This window comes from Leptodactylus fuscus, chromosome 4, assembly GCF_031893055.1.
Source record: "Leptodactylus fuscus isolate aLepFus1 chromosome 4, aLepFus1.hap2, whole genome shotgun sequence".
Lineage (NCBI taxonomy): Eukaryota > Metazoa > Chordata > Amphibia > Anura > Leptodactylidae > Leptodactylus > Leptodactylus fuscus.
This window is the reverse complement of record NC_134268.1, coordinates 107,700,572-107,715,367: the sequence shown is the minus strand read 5'-3', so window position 1 is coordinate 107,715,367 and position 14,796 is coordinate 107,700,572. Positions and strand designations below refer to the sequence as shown.

General features: G+C 40.0%; 1 protein-coding gene across 1 annotated transcript in view; it reads right to left on the bottom strand.

The window, feature by feature from the left end:
• DROSHA (drosha ribonuclease III) overlaps positions 1 to 14,796 on the bottom strand; it is a 206,783-nt gene that overhangs the window by 108,377 nt on the left and 83,610 nt on the right. The gene's annotated exons all lie outside the window — the stretch shown is intronic.

Sequence of the window (14,796 nt, the reverse complement as noted above, 5' to 3'; positions counted from 1 at the left end):
TTGAACCCTTGTTCTGGCTCTGCTGGAGGAGGCGGAGTCTAAGGTCGGACCTGAATGGAGACTGGTGTGGAGCGATCTTAGACTCCGCCTCTTCCAGCAGAGCCAGCGCTGATTGGTCGAGTTCCGTACTCTGGCCAATCAGCGCTGGCCAATGCATTCTATTAGCCCGATGAAGTAGAGCTGAATGTGTGTGCTTAGCACACACATTCAGCTCTACTTCATCGGGCTAATAGAATGCATTGGCCAATCAGCGCTGGCCAATGCATTCTATTAGCGTGAACTGAGTTTGCACAGGGGTTCTAGTGCACCCTCGGCTCTGCTACATCAGATTGCTACATCTGATGTAGCAGTGCCGAGTGTGCATCAGATGTGTAGTTGAGCAAAACTGACTCAGCACTGCTAAGTCTCTGCATTCGCATAGGAATGCATTGGCCAGCCTTCGGCCAATCAGCGCTGGCTCTGCCGGAGGAGGCGGAGTCTAAGGTCGGACCTGAATGGAGACTGGTGTGGAGCGATCTTAGACTCCGCCTCCTCCAGCAGAGCCAGCGCTGATTGGTCGAGTTCCGTACTCTGGCCAATCAGCACTGGCCAATGCATTTCTATGGGGAAAAGTTAGCTTGCGAAAATCGCAAACTGACAGGGATTTCCATGAAATAAAGTGACTTTTATGCCCCCAGACATGCTTCCCCTGCTGTCCCAGTGTCATTCCAGGGTGTTGGTATCATTTCCTGGGGTGTCATAGTGGACTTGGTGACCCTCCAGACACGAATTTGGGTTTCCCCCTTAACGAGTATATGTTCCCCATAGACTATAATGGGGTTCGAAACCCATTCGAACACTCGAACAGTGAGCGGCTGTTCGAATCGAATTTCGAACCTCGAACATTTTAGTGTTCGCTCATCTCTAATCATTATCTTTCATTTGCTGTGTCATTAACCCTGCTGTTCTGTTCGGGTCAATATGACCCGAAATGATTTTTGAGACCCTGCAGATTTTTTTTAATGAGGATTTGAAACTAGTGGTTCCTTGACTTTTCCTCATTTGTGGAGCTCTACATTTTTTTTGTTGTTTTTTGTTTACTTTTTGCTACACGCTGATTGTTACACTTGTACTGTTTGGGTCAATATGACCCAATAGCATTTTATACTGTTCTACAGGTCTACAGGATTATTTCTGACTGCAAAAGTTACGTTTTTTTATGTGTTCTTCATCCCCAAATGGTGCTGGTTTCACTGTTCTTATCAGTAAGCAAGTAATTATCTAGTCTTTTTGTGAGAGATGAGACTGGTTGTCTATCATTCAAAGGGTAAAAGTTTGTGGAATTGCGAAACCGGTCGCCACATATTTAGAGCTACAATGTGTCTTGAAAGGTTTCATGACATTTCGAGGGTACTGCGGTTTGATTCTAAAACAGATAGAATGGAAAGAAGAGCTAAAGATAAACTAGCCCCTATTAGAAATGTTTGGAATCAATGGGTAGAGATTCTACCAAAATTGTATAACAGTGGTGAAAATGTAACTGTTGATGAGCAACTGGTGGCATTCCGAGGTAGGTGCCCATTCAGACAATATATACCAAGTAAGCCAGCAAAATATGGCATCAAGATCTGGACACTTTGCGACAGAAAAAATTCATATGCTCTAAATGTTCAAGTGTATACAGGAAAAGCCCCTGATGAAAGACCTGAAAAAAATCAGGGTATGCGTGTTGTTCTAGATTTGACTCATGGACTAAAAGGACAAAATGTCACGTGTGACAACTTTTTTACATCCTATCAACTAGGCCATATGTTGAAGAAAAAACAACTTACCATGCTGGGTACTATGAGAAAAAACAAACCTGAACTACCGCAAGGTATCCTTAGCAAGAGAGGTCTACAGTTCAACTTTTTATTTTTCTGGAAATACAACTGTTGTTTCTTATGTTCCAAAAAAACAAACTAACAGGTAATTCTCATGAGCACAAGGCACCATGACAATGCCGTAAGTGATAGAGAAGACAGAAAGCCTGACATTATTTTGGATTATAATGCCACAAAGGGAGCAGTTGATACTTTAGACCAAGTAATATCAACATATACATGCAAACGCAAAACCAATTGGTGGCCGATGATTTTATGTTATAACATACTGGACGTTTCTGCATACAATGCATTTGTCTTATGGAGAGAAATCGACCCTGATTGGAACCGGAATAAGCTGCATAAAAGAAGATTATTTCTTGAGGAATTGGGAAAATCCCTGGTGAGGCCATATATTGAGAGCAGAAAAGTGACCCCCAGAAGTGAGGGAGCAGCAGCCATTGTAAAAAGTGTCCAGCATGCTCAAGAAAGAGACTCCACATTCACGGCCTCCACCAGCACAACTACCAGCAAAGAAAGGAAGAGATGGAGCTTCTGTCCATCTGTGACAATAAGACTAATCTGACATGTGCTGGATGTTCAAAATATCTGTGTAAAGGACATGTGTCTTATTATTGTGCTCAATGTAAAAACGCATGAACATGTTCAGTTTTTTTCTTTTTTCTTTCTAAAATGGTTGAAGTTTTTATAATTTTTTCATTTGTTGATTTATAAAATTTGTTTTCAAAAAGATAAATGTCATGTTTTAGTAATAGTAATGTAAAGCTTCTTTATTATTTGTGTGCAGAATGTCAACAATCGAAGATAATTGCAAAAAGCCTGTGTAACCTTTTTATGAAAAAAAATAAAAAAATTAAGTTTGAATTTAAATTTTTCTTTTGTTTATGATCAAACATGTTCACATACAGTATTTCAATGAAAAAAGTATTCAAATAAAACAATTAGAGTAGCTAAAAATCAAGAATTAATAGGTCGGGTCATATTGACCCGGGAACAGTACAAGTGTATAGCAAATGCGAACAGAACAGCAGGGTTAAATCAGTTCTAGTTTTACTTTTTTTTTTTTTTTTTTTTTTTTTTTTAAATAAAAGCTGTAAAATTTTACTTCTGTTATTTTTAAATATTTGCATACGGTGCAATACATTGCCATTCCATACTGAGATTGTTGCGCAACAGCTTTCAGAGAGCAGGAGCGAGCTTGTCATGGCAAATCAAGTTCTGTGCGTTTGCTAAGATTCTGATATTGTAACAGCCGGGGCAAAAGGGAAGTATCCTTCAATATATACAATTCTCAAGCGACTGTACTGACTCTAGGCAGCATACTGGGTGCACTCTTGTATACCTCCATTTCACACACAGTTGGTTAGGTTATGGATTCTTATCGCATTCATACGTATACGTATTCATACTGTATAAGTCTCCACACACCTGAGAAGGTGGTCTCTCCCTAAGGAGTGACATTATCCCCATAATCTGGTCTCTCAGCCTCTCACTTCTACCAAATCAATTCTCTCTAGGCTGCGCTGATGAAGTCCAACCAGACAGAAACGGAGCCATCCGAAGCTGAGAAATTGATTTGGTTATAACCCTGCATTATGCAGTAAAGACTTCTGGGAAAGTCGGGCATGATGTTCAGGGTGCTTCCCATAGAGGGCAGCATAACAGAGGCACTGTCTCCCTGTTTACATCTTGGGAGACAGATTTGCATATTCTTCCCGTATTCATACAGTAATACATTACAGCGTGTTCCATCAAATTCTGTATTTCAGAATTTTCACCTTCGTATACAATCTGAGACTACAGATTCATCAAACGGTCTAAAAGGAAAAACATTCACTAATGTCTATTGTATCCAATCACAGTGTAGCTTTCACTTTAAGAGACATTAGAGCTGTACTTGTTTCTTAGAGAAACAAAGACAGATTTTCTTTTAGGCTAAGGCGCCATGGACATAGCTTGCTTACCCCCCCCCCCCCCCCAAAAAAAAAAAAAAAAAAAAAATTAAAAAAAAAAAAATGCTTTCATTTATGAAAAGGCAGCTTTTCTGCAGCCCTTTTTTGTGCAATATGTGGGTGGGATTTGCCAGAATTTTATTCACTTTGCTGGTACTATAACACGTAGCATTTTTTTCTGCTGCGTTTCCGCAACGTGGGCTTTAGCTTAGTTTTGTAAACCTGTCCCAGTTCTCCATAGGTTCAGTTCTTCAGGCAAAGTGTCCAGTTCAGGTAGGGAAAGGTGTGAGAGGCAACACAGCAACACTCTGTTTCAAAAAGGAGTGAAATGCCAAAAACTTCAACTACCTTTGTCTATTAAAATATGGTGGTGTGAATAATTTATCAGTAATTGCACAATGCAGTCTCTGCTTCCTCTTGTACATGGTAGAGGTGGTCATAGTGTCATAACTGTCACCCAACCAGTGCTGCTGGACTGTCCAAAATATTCCCTCAGAGATGTATGGAATTTAGATGTAATACCATGACATACAGAAATACTAAAAAACGGTATATTAATAGCCTATGGATCTGTAATATTTAGCCCTTACTGCCCTTTAGTCATTCAGTTTCCAAATATGCCTCTCCTTATTCACCTGTGGAGAACCAGTTTCATGGAAATCACAATGTATGAATTTATATGCAAAGGAGAGGTAAAGCACTTTTGGCATCATTGGCATAGGAATAAAACAGTGATTTACAAGAAAACGGGGCTCCAAATCTGATTTATTTTGCTTAATTGCATAATGCCATCATATTGCACAGCGCTTTACAGAGATATTGTCAACACTGTCCAAAGTAGGATGCAAAATCCCCTATCAGTATATTTCTAGCGTGTGAGAGGAAACCCATGCAAAGAAGGAGAGAACATACAAACTCCTTGCAGATGTTGCCCTTGGCTGAATACGAACCTGGGACTCTTCAAGGCATGCAAGGTTCTATTTTTTTAATTTTCCATTTACAATTAAGATTAGCATTTTCATTTTTTTTCCTGTCTCACAAGGGGACTCATGATCTCTAGTCCAATGCACTACAATACCTTGCATTGCAGTACACGGCACACAGTATCCCTACTTTCTATAGGGAAAGACAGCCAGGAGGCTGTTGATAGGCCTTTTGGCTGCCATGGCCACCTCTTGGACCCCGCAATCTCATCACGGTAGATCTGAGGGGTGGAAGGGGGTGTGAGCACACTATCTGAAGGGTTTAAGCTGCCAGAGTTTGAGTATTTTTTCTGATTCTGGCGTCTAGTCAGGCTGCAACACAATCATGAGCCGGAGGTCATGCCGTAGATACAGCTCCTGTGCCTACAACATAAAAGTGCCATAGTATTACGGCTCTGAACGTTAACTACTATACTAAATAATAGTATGGTGCAGAAGAGGTTAATAATATTGCAGACATCTGAATGTCCACTCATCATTTCTTCATTATTTGGCAAGCCGCTATTCTGGGAATCCTATTCATCTGATGTTACAGCATGTAACATTTATTCAAGGATAAACATGATCTGTGTCATTTTCTGAAGTACTGTACAACCTGAATCAAGTGTTGCTGGCTCATGTCTTTCATGGAGTATTTAATACATTTTCACCAGCTGGATTCCATTAATAATACAATATTACGTAAAAGACTTGGCATAGTGTAGAATTCTGCAGGTGGCTAGAGGATTCTGGGGAGGTCACAGGAATACTGGAAGAGACTAGGAAATTTAATTATTGAAAACTATTGTTCACAAAGTAGGAACTGTCAAATTCCTTTATTTCAAACTTTTTCAGGAGTTTGACTATCTTTTTTGACAAAAGTGGAAAATTTGAAGCCAGACTAAACATCTACTAATCTACCAAACTAATGTGTAGAAATTATTACCGTATATACTCGAGTATAAGCCGAATTTTTCAGCAGTGTTTGTGCTGAAAAAGCCTCCCTCGGCTTATACTTGAGTCAAGCAAAAAAAAAAAATTATATATATATTTTTTTTTTGTGGGGGAGGGGTCCACGACCAGTCGCAATAGTAATGTATAGAATCTCCCATAAAATAGTGAAAAAAAAGAAGCTTTAAAAAAAAATATAATAAACAAATAAAATGAATAAAAGTTTTAAATCCCTCCATTCTCTAGAATACATACAAAAGTAGAAAATTACTGTGAAACACATACACATTAGCTATCCCTGTGTCTGAAAGAGCCCGGTCTACTGAATATAGGGTTATCTGCAGTGCTCCTGTTCCATCAGGAAGGGGTTAATAGCACTGCAAATACCCTATATTCAGCCAGGCTGAATTCTAAGTGGGGGGAAATAAAACTCAGTCCTCAAGCTCAAGGAAGGGCAGACAGACAACCAAAACACCCCCTCCCCTTCCCCAGCATCTACTGCACCCAAAAATTCCGTCCATTTTAATTTTTGAAATTTTCCAGTAGCTGCTGCATTTCTCCCCTAGGCTTATACTCAAGTCAATAAGTTTTCCCAGATTTTTGAGGAAAAATTAGGGGCCTCGGCTTATATTCGGGTCTGCTTATACTCGAGTATATACGGTAAACTGGAAAAATGATGCTACTAGGTCCATGCTCACAAATAAATCGGGCCCAAAAATGCTACTGCAAAGACCAACAATACATTTTTCAGAAAATATAAAAAGCCAAAAAAAACACAACTGTATGTCAGAAGTTTAAGGTTACAAATTTCTTGGACTTCAAAAGTTTGGAGGGAATTTTCACCCTCAGTCTTAAAGTTAAAATTGTGGCATTACAGGAAAAATTTAATCCTAGAAAATTTTCTTATTGTACCAAGAATGAGCAATTGATGTGATTATTTGTAATGCCACTGTGCCGCTCAATAGATCTGACATACGGGTACTGTTGAGGGAGCTGTCTAAGTGGTCCTCTGGTTTTTACCGTTTGATCCCAAATAAGGGAGTACTACCTCTAGTAGTAGAGGAGTAGTCGGTTTATTTCAGGTGAGCCTGGTGTATTGAGACATGGTAATAAATAGCATCGAAAAAAACAGAGCGATGGTTAGTGACGAAACAGAGGTAACAGCAGACAAAGTTTGTTGATTAAAATAGAAATCTCGGTCAAGCACAGTCTGAGACAGGTCACTGTAAGAGTCGGGGGAGTAGGGTCTCTATCACCTTGTCAATGGTGTGATCCTGTGGAATCTACAGTGGTGGGCAAAAAAACCCGCACCATTTCACAAAATGTAATGATTGTAGTGAAAATTATTTCTTTTCTTTTTCCATTTCTATCCTCTTCTCTCCTAGATGATAAATATTTGGCAATTTTGTACATGTCACGTGACATTTTTCAGTCGATTTCATAGTAGGAGGTATACATATCATCTGCAGGGACTCAATTTATACGCATCACATACATTTGACAACATCCACTAGTGGTGCTTTTTTTTTTTTTTTGGCCGCCACTGTAGCTAATGATAATGAAATATCGTAATACATTGCGGAAACAGCTTTTTAATTTGTTGCAGATTTTGCTTGCAATTTTTACAGCCAAAGCCAATAATGGCTACAAGAGGACAGCATAATATATAGGAAGTTCTTAAACTTATACCTTCTGCTAAATCCATTCCGGACTTTGGCTCAAAAAAACGTGGCAAAATCTGCAACAAAAAAGCTACGTTTCCACAATGTGTGGCCTCAGCCTAAAACAGAACTCTACAAAAGAGGAAGTTCCAGCTTATCAAGGGACTCTGTGGCCACAGTGACAACTGCAAAAATTCAAGATATTTTTTCAGCACAGGATAATGAAAAAAATGAAGGTCGCAAAAGAAATTTCTGTGAGCTACATATTGATTATCCATAGTTAAAGGGGTTGGCCACTTTCAGACCAATATTGACAAACAAATGTACAATAAAAAGATATACAATTTTCCAATATACTTTTTGTATCAATTCCTCACGGTTTTCTAGATATCGGCTTGCTGTCATTCATTCTGTTACTTCTAGAGGATAAAACTCTGACCATGGTCATGTGATTTACGGTCCATGGTCATGTGATGTACACACAGGTGCACAGCTGATTACCAGGCAACTGTCTGGTTACTGTGCTGTGACTGTAACGAGCTGTGCACCTGTGTGCTCATCACATGACCATGGACCGTAAATCACATGACCATGGTCAGAGTTTTATCTTCTAGAAGTAACAGAATGAATGACAGCAAGCCGAAATCTAGAAAACCGTGAGGAATTGATACAAAAAGTATATTGGAAAATTGTATATCTTTTTATTGTACATTTGTTTGTCAATATTGGTCTGAAAGTGGCCAACCCCTTTAAGAAAGGTCTAATACCCAATTCTTGGCTACGCGCTTCTTAGCCCACTGATGTCACCTCATTATCACATGGACTGTGTGCAGCTAAGTCCTATTCAAGTGGTTGTGGTTGAGCTGCAATACCAAGCACAGCCCATAAACTATGTAAGACGTTGTTCTTGGTAATCAGCAAAAAGGAACCAGCACTTATCTGAACAGTGTAGTCTCTGTGGGGATTCCATCTGTCGAATCACCATGATTTCATATTGATGATCTATGCTAAGGAAAGGTCATCAAAATATAACTCACGGAAGACCTAATTAATTTTCCTACTATAAATTTTAATGGCATTAGGCCATAAAACTTACTTCTCCTCTATTCATAGAAGAAAGGATAAATTGATAATTGGTGAGAATCTGAGTCTTCCATTGATCCTGAGAATGGAGGGCGATTTACCCCCATTGTGAATGTAGTGGAGGTGGACAGAGATACAACCATTCATTTCAAAGGGAGCGCCTGTGACAGCTGAAGTACAGCACTCAACTATCTCGACCTCCACATTGAGAGTAATGGAGCAGGGTTACGTCTGTGTCCACCCACTGCTACATTCACAACAGGGATATAACACCCCCATTCTCAGGGACAGAGGGGATCTCAGCAGATGGAGCCCTATAGATAGAGGATAAATATTTTTTTGTGGGATAACCTTTAGGAAAATTATATTTTTTTCTATTTATCAGTAAAAAAGAAATTCGAGCTATATAGAAAGAAATCTAGATAATCTTTTCAGGGTACAACAAAATCGATAGTAGAGGAAGCAGAACCCTGCTAGTATGGGCCAACCCTTTCCATACAAATTCACCATTGCCATCATGCCAAAGTGCCTGTTGATCATGTAGTGATCTGGGGGACGCCATACACAATTAGAATTGATTACAGCAATCATTTTAGCTTGTAGTGACATTTGGAAGGTATACAGAGTTCTTTATACACAATCTACTGGAACATTTCTTCAGCACATATTTTCCTCTCAAGTAATTTGGGTTTTAACCGAGGCAGTCATACCTTTATCAACGGATTTGCTGCAAATGTATATTCACTATTCATACAAGTGCGGAGGACACTTGAGGCAAGGAACAGGTTAATTTGATTAGTACTTAGCCTTGTGTGAGACAGCAGATGGAATCTGGAGCATGCTCCCTCACGTGTCTAGCATTTTGTAGACTTGACAAGATAAATGTATTTCATCTCTCAAGTTGGAAATGAAAAATTACTTTTCTGCCTTAATGCATTGGTTTTAAAATTATTAAAGATTAACCGCGTTTGGCATTTTACAATGTCTTGGCAGTTGCTGGAGATAATTGCAGGCCTTAAGGAAATGCATGAGGGCCAGAGAATCTCGTTGTTAATGTATTCAATGTTATATACTGCATGGGCAGAGTGAGGCAAGGATTGTAATCCAGGATGCAGGGCTATGCATACAAAATAGGCATATATAGGTATGTAATTGGCAGTGACAGAGTTAAAAGGAGTTGTCTGCTTTGAATGGTTCCTCAACAATAGGATGAGCATAATGTGTCCTATTCCAGGGACAGGCAGTGATCAAACTGTAATCTGTGAGGGAAAAAAATCCCCTATAGCAGAAGCAGCACCACCACCACAAAACTAAAACATGAAATGGTGCCCACTGACAATAAGGCGGTTGTTTGTACCTTACATGGATGTGCTGCACCCTCTAAGGGTGCAATCACACAGGGTTATGTGGCACTGATTTTGCCACAATAACTCAAGTAAAAAATCAGCGCTGAAAAACAGACTCCCATTGAGTGAAATGGGGTCTGTCTTCTGCGGAACACATTGAAATCAATGGGTAAAATAAAGCCTCCCATTGATTTAAATGTGCACCGCGCAGAAAATGGAACCCATTGAAGTCAATTGGAGTCTGCTTTTCGGCGCCGATTCTTTACTCGAGTTATTGTGGCAAAATCAGCATCATAAAACTCTGTGTGAATGCACCCTAAAGGAAAACTACCGCTCTTTCCTGTAGCTAATCAATGTGGGTCCTGAATGGAAGGAACCTGCATTTGTAAACTACATCTTTCTCAATACAATGGGTTAGGCCGGGTTCACATAGGGTTTTTTGGTCCGGAAACTGAGGAGGAGGCCACCTAAGTTTCCGGACCAAAAACGGGTAGCATCCAGTCGGGCACTCCGCTCCGGATTAGGCCTAATGAATGGGCCTAGTCGGGAGGAGAGAGTGTCTTCAGGCGGATTTGCGAGGCGAATCCGCCTGAAGAATGAGCATGTCGCTTCTTTTTTCCAGGAACCGGAACAAACGGTGAATTTGGCCTCAAAATCCTAACCAAAAAACTATGTGTGAACTCAGCCTAAACTACTTTGTCTAATCCTAAAAGACATTTTGGTCAGTGTAGTGGCTATCTTGTTTAGAAACTTACTGCAGATGTCAGAAGACAGACCCAACATTAATTAATGTAAGAGATATATTTTGGTGGTCTCCATTAATGAGGCTGGGAATCTTGGGACACTTTTATAAAAGCAGTAAAGGTTTAAAAAAAAAAAAAAAAAAAAAAAAAATTGAGACATCATTGTACAGTTGTACAGGGGAGTTCCATAATTGTCCAAGAAAAATTGACAACACACAGATGGCATCATCTGTTTTTGGATGTCGGTAGTCTACAAAACAGATTGAACTAGAAGTCCCTATTCTTTTTAACGTGGTCCATAGAAAGAGAACCGGTATCTGCAAGAGTCCATGAAAATCAATGGGTTCCTGTGCAGTTCATGATTAACGCAGATATCTTACGCCTCCGTACATTATTGAGTGGTCATGCTAATGGACTGCCATTTGGTTCTCTTTTAAGTGAATAAGACATGACATGCAATAATGTGCCCTGGCTACTACACAGTGTATGGAGCAGTCACTTTTCCGACTTTGAACACTGTTTAGATCCAGCTGCTACAGGGGCTGACTGGTGTGGGTTTTTTGGGGAAAAGGATATTTAAAAAACAAAAAACTGTCTTTGCTTTCCTGGTGTGTACAAGATGGCAACTTTTATAAGGTTGAATACATGAATGAACTTGATTCTATAGATGGTTAAAGACTAGTGTATGGACATTATAGAGTATTTATGATAGCAATGTTCAGCTGACAGTGTGCGCGCATCTGATGTGTGTCCCCTTAGAGGACACATTATGCCTTTGCTAGCATAATGATCAGCATTAATGCTCCTGTATGCCAGTGTGCTCAACCATAAAGAGTAGAAGAACTGCCCCATTTTCTCCTCTATTAAGTAATACCACCTGATCAGACATTGTGTATGGAATTATTATTGTACATTGAGCAGGAAAGGCAACAGTTCAATGTCTGAAGAGTATTGTGCATAGGTACTATGAATCAGAATAGAACCTGTACACAATACTTTTGGGGTGGCTTATGGCGGTCTTTACAACTGCACCACCCAGCATACCTTTTTGTTCTACCATGCCACAACGTGAGATCTGGCAGGATAATTTAAACTGAGGTACACTTGAGGAAACTGTGGTAGCTTTCCCATAGCTAAAAAATATGTTGTGTATGATAAGGATATATGAAAGGACTTTATAAGACTGGTTTGTAAGCAGTCTCTATGATTCTGAACCAAACCTGTTCTAGCTAAATAGATGGAACAACTGGAGAAACTGCCAGGAACAAGTATAATTGCTCATCACTAAAATGTGTTACCCTTTGATGGAGTCAAGGCCTGTACTTAAGGCCCCACAATGTTATAGGGTGCAAAGACTATTTTGAGCACACAAATCTCTATTACATTTTTGATGTGACGATCCACATATCACCGATATAGCAATATGACTTGTGCAGGTGTTGCATATGGAAAAAAAAATGCCATCTTGAACTCGAGATCAACATCATCATGAGATCTCATGGTTGTGTACAACGAAGGTAGCAGATGTCTGCACGCACAGATAGCAGTGCTTACAGGTGTACAAACCTATACATATCTCCTAATATGGTTGCATATGTTGCTAAGTGTCTTAAAAAAAATACCTTAGGGGTGGGGTTGAGGTCCTAATACATTACAAGTCACTGAGCACCCAGAATCTATGCCATTTTTAATTTCCCTTCACTCTGTGTTGTAGAGACACCATCTGAGTATTAAAGTCATGTCCCACCCCAGGAAGCTGACATGCTTGTCTAGTGCCAGTCAAATGGAAAATAAACCCTTGACAGTTTGGCAGAATGCATTTAAGAATCACTCTTTTACACACATGAGCAACAGCAAAATAAAAAAAGCAGAATAGTTTAACAGCTGCTAAAAAAGCAGCGCTAACTTGAAGGCAAGGGTTAATACCTTTCCTTAGATACGTGAAGGATTAATATGCTGTTTACATCTGAACAGGGACAGGTTCGATGGTACAATGTGAGCTTGTCTGCAAGAAAAGGGATTCAATCTTTTTCTGAAGAGCAAAGGGGTTTATTTGTGCCTTGCAGGTCTGCTGACAGTGAAGGATTTACTCTCTGCTTTCTCTGTATGGAGGATTAATGTTCTGAAACACAGTTTTGGCCAGGAAATGGATTAATCTGTATTGGCCATGTTCCTGTATAGTGGTGACAACAATAAGAAGGTTTTGTGCAATCGGTGAGAAAGTGAGATTATGATGTAGGACCCACCATTAAGAGAAACAGCAAACAACATGACTGCTCATGAATTGGTAGTGAACACAGTGATAAGGAGGTCTGGAAAATAGAGGGTAGCAAATAGCACAAGCTATTGCATTTGCTACAAGATGCACGCAAGTTTCAGCGAAATGTTACTGATGCACACCTCAGTCATTCCCCCTGCATCGGAGGAACCGTGTACAATTTGACTGCTGGTGCTGCAAAATGCTCACCTAGTCAGCCCTTAAAGAGCAGCCTCACAGTCTGCTACTGTTCCAACTAATGTTAGTGAATGTGCTTGCACTGAAATCCAGCGGATTTGGGATTTTGCAATGCAACCAGTCATTCATATAACTTGAAATGTGACATTTTGTGCTATGGCTCTGTTGGAAATTGCAGTGAAAAGGAGCTCTGGTCACTCAAGTGCACTGGCACTCTTTTCACAAGGAGGATATAAAGGGGGTCCTAGCCATCTGACACATTCAGCAATGTGGCACTTTAAAGGATTTGTCCCATTAAGGTAGTTACCACTTTCCGAAGCATATGCAACAACTACCACTGCATTACATAGAACAACAACTGCAAAAGTATATGCAAATGAGGTAGTTGGTGCACTGTGGGCAGGCCTTCAGCTCCAGGAGCACTGCTTTTGCCATGTAAATAGGATGGGCAATGGCATAGCAGTATGTGAATAAACTTTAATCAAAGAGCGGTGCAGTCAGGAGATGGTAGGGGTTTGAGCAGCCACAGCAGTTCTTCAACCCCCCCCCCCCTTTGTACCAACTACCTCATTTACATAAAACTCCAAAGTTATTTTTCTTCAAATCTACAAAAGTGGCATACATTACAAGGTCATGTAATTTATCAATGTAATATGTGTTCTGTAACATGACAGTGGCAGTGGGAAGAGGTAGACAACCATTAAAGAGGACCTTTCACCAACTCAATCCATTCAGGTTCTTGACATCATTAATAGGTGCTGTTTCACTGACTTCAGAGAAGTTGGATTTTTTTTCTCTAGTCTCCGTTCCTAGGCAGTTAGTTTTGGTACCTGATGTGCTCTTTAAGCTTTGTAATGTCAGAAGGGTAGTATCAGACAGAGGACCGTGATTTACAGCTCCAATCAGAGGCAGCCATTGTCAGAGCTGAGAATCACACCCTTTGTCTGCTCCTGCCTGACACCGCCCTCCTGATAGTACAGGGCCTAAATACCATATCAGGCACCAAAAATAGCAATGTTGCTTGGAAAGGGTGAGGGCTACAGAAAAAATTCCAACTGTGTCAGAATCAGTGAAGCAGCAACTATTAAACTGTGTAAAGAGCTTTACTTGGTGGTGGTGAAAAGTTCTCTTAAAATCGCATAGTCACAAGCTTGACCAGATCAAGACCACGTTTGTTGTTGTAATAATGAGTTTATATCATTTTCTTGCAACTTAATTTAACATTATCAATAGACCACTTGTATACCTGGGTATTTGTGACAAAAATATGACTTTTAGTTGAAATGGAAACAAAGGTAATACTGTTCTGAGACCAAGAAATAACCATGTATACCTGCAGCTTACTACTAAGCATGCAATAATAAGGTTCTTTTTGTTGCTTGTCTATTTTATTTGTCTGTGTTTATTGTATATACAAGATAAGAACTTATTTCTGACCGATAACGCTGTGTTCACATATGCACCAAAGTGTCTGTTGTTCTCAGATGCCCATTGTGCCAGAGGGACCCCACTGACTATAATGGGATCTGTCAGGTCTCCGTTCATTTAAATGGAAATCGCCAGATGAGAAAGTTGGACTTGTAGCACTTTTTAGCTCCTTGATTTTTCAGAGTCTCCAAAGCAGATGTGAACCTAGCCTAAGGCCAGGTTCACATCTGCGCCCCGGCCTCCGTTCTGCAGGTTACCGTTTCCTGCCTGAAACTGGGAAGGATATGGAAACCTGCAGGAATTTTTCAAACCCATTCATTTTTTTAAACCGGTCAGAGAGTTGGACACGCAGT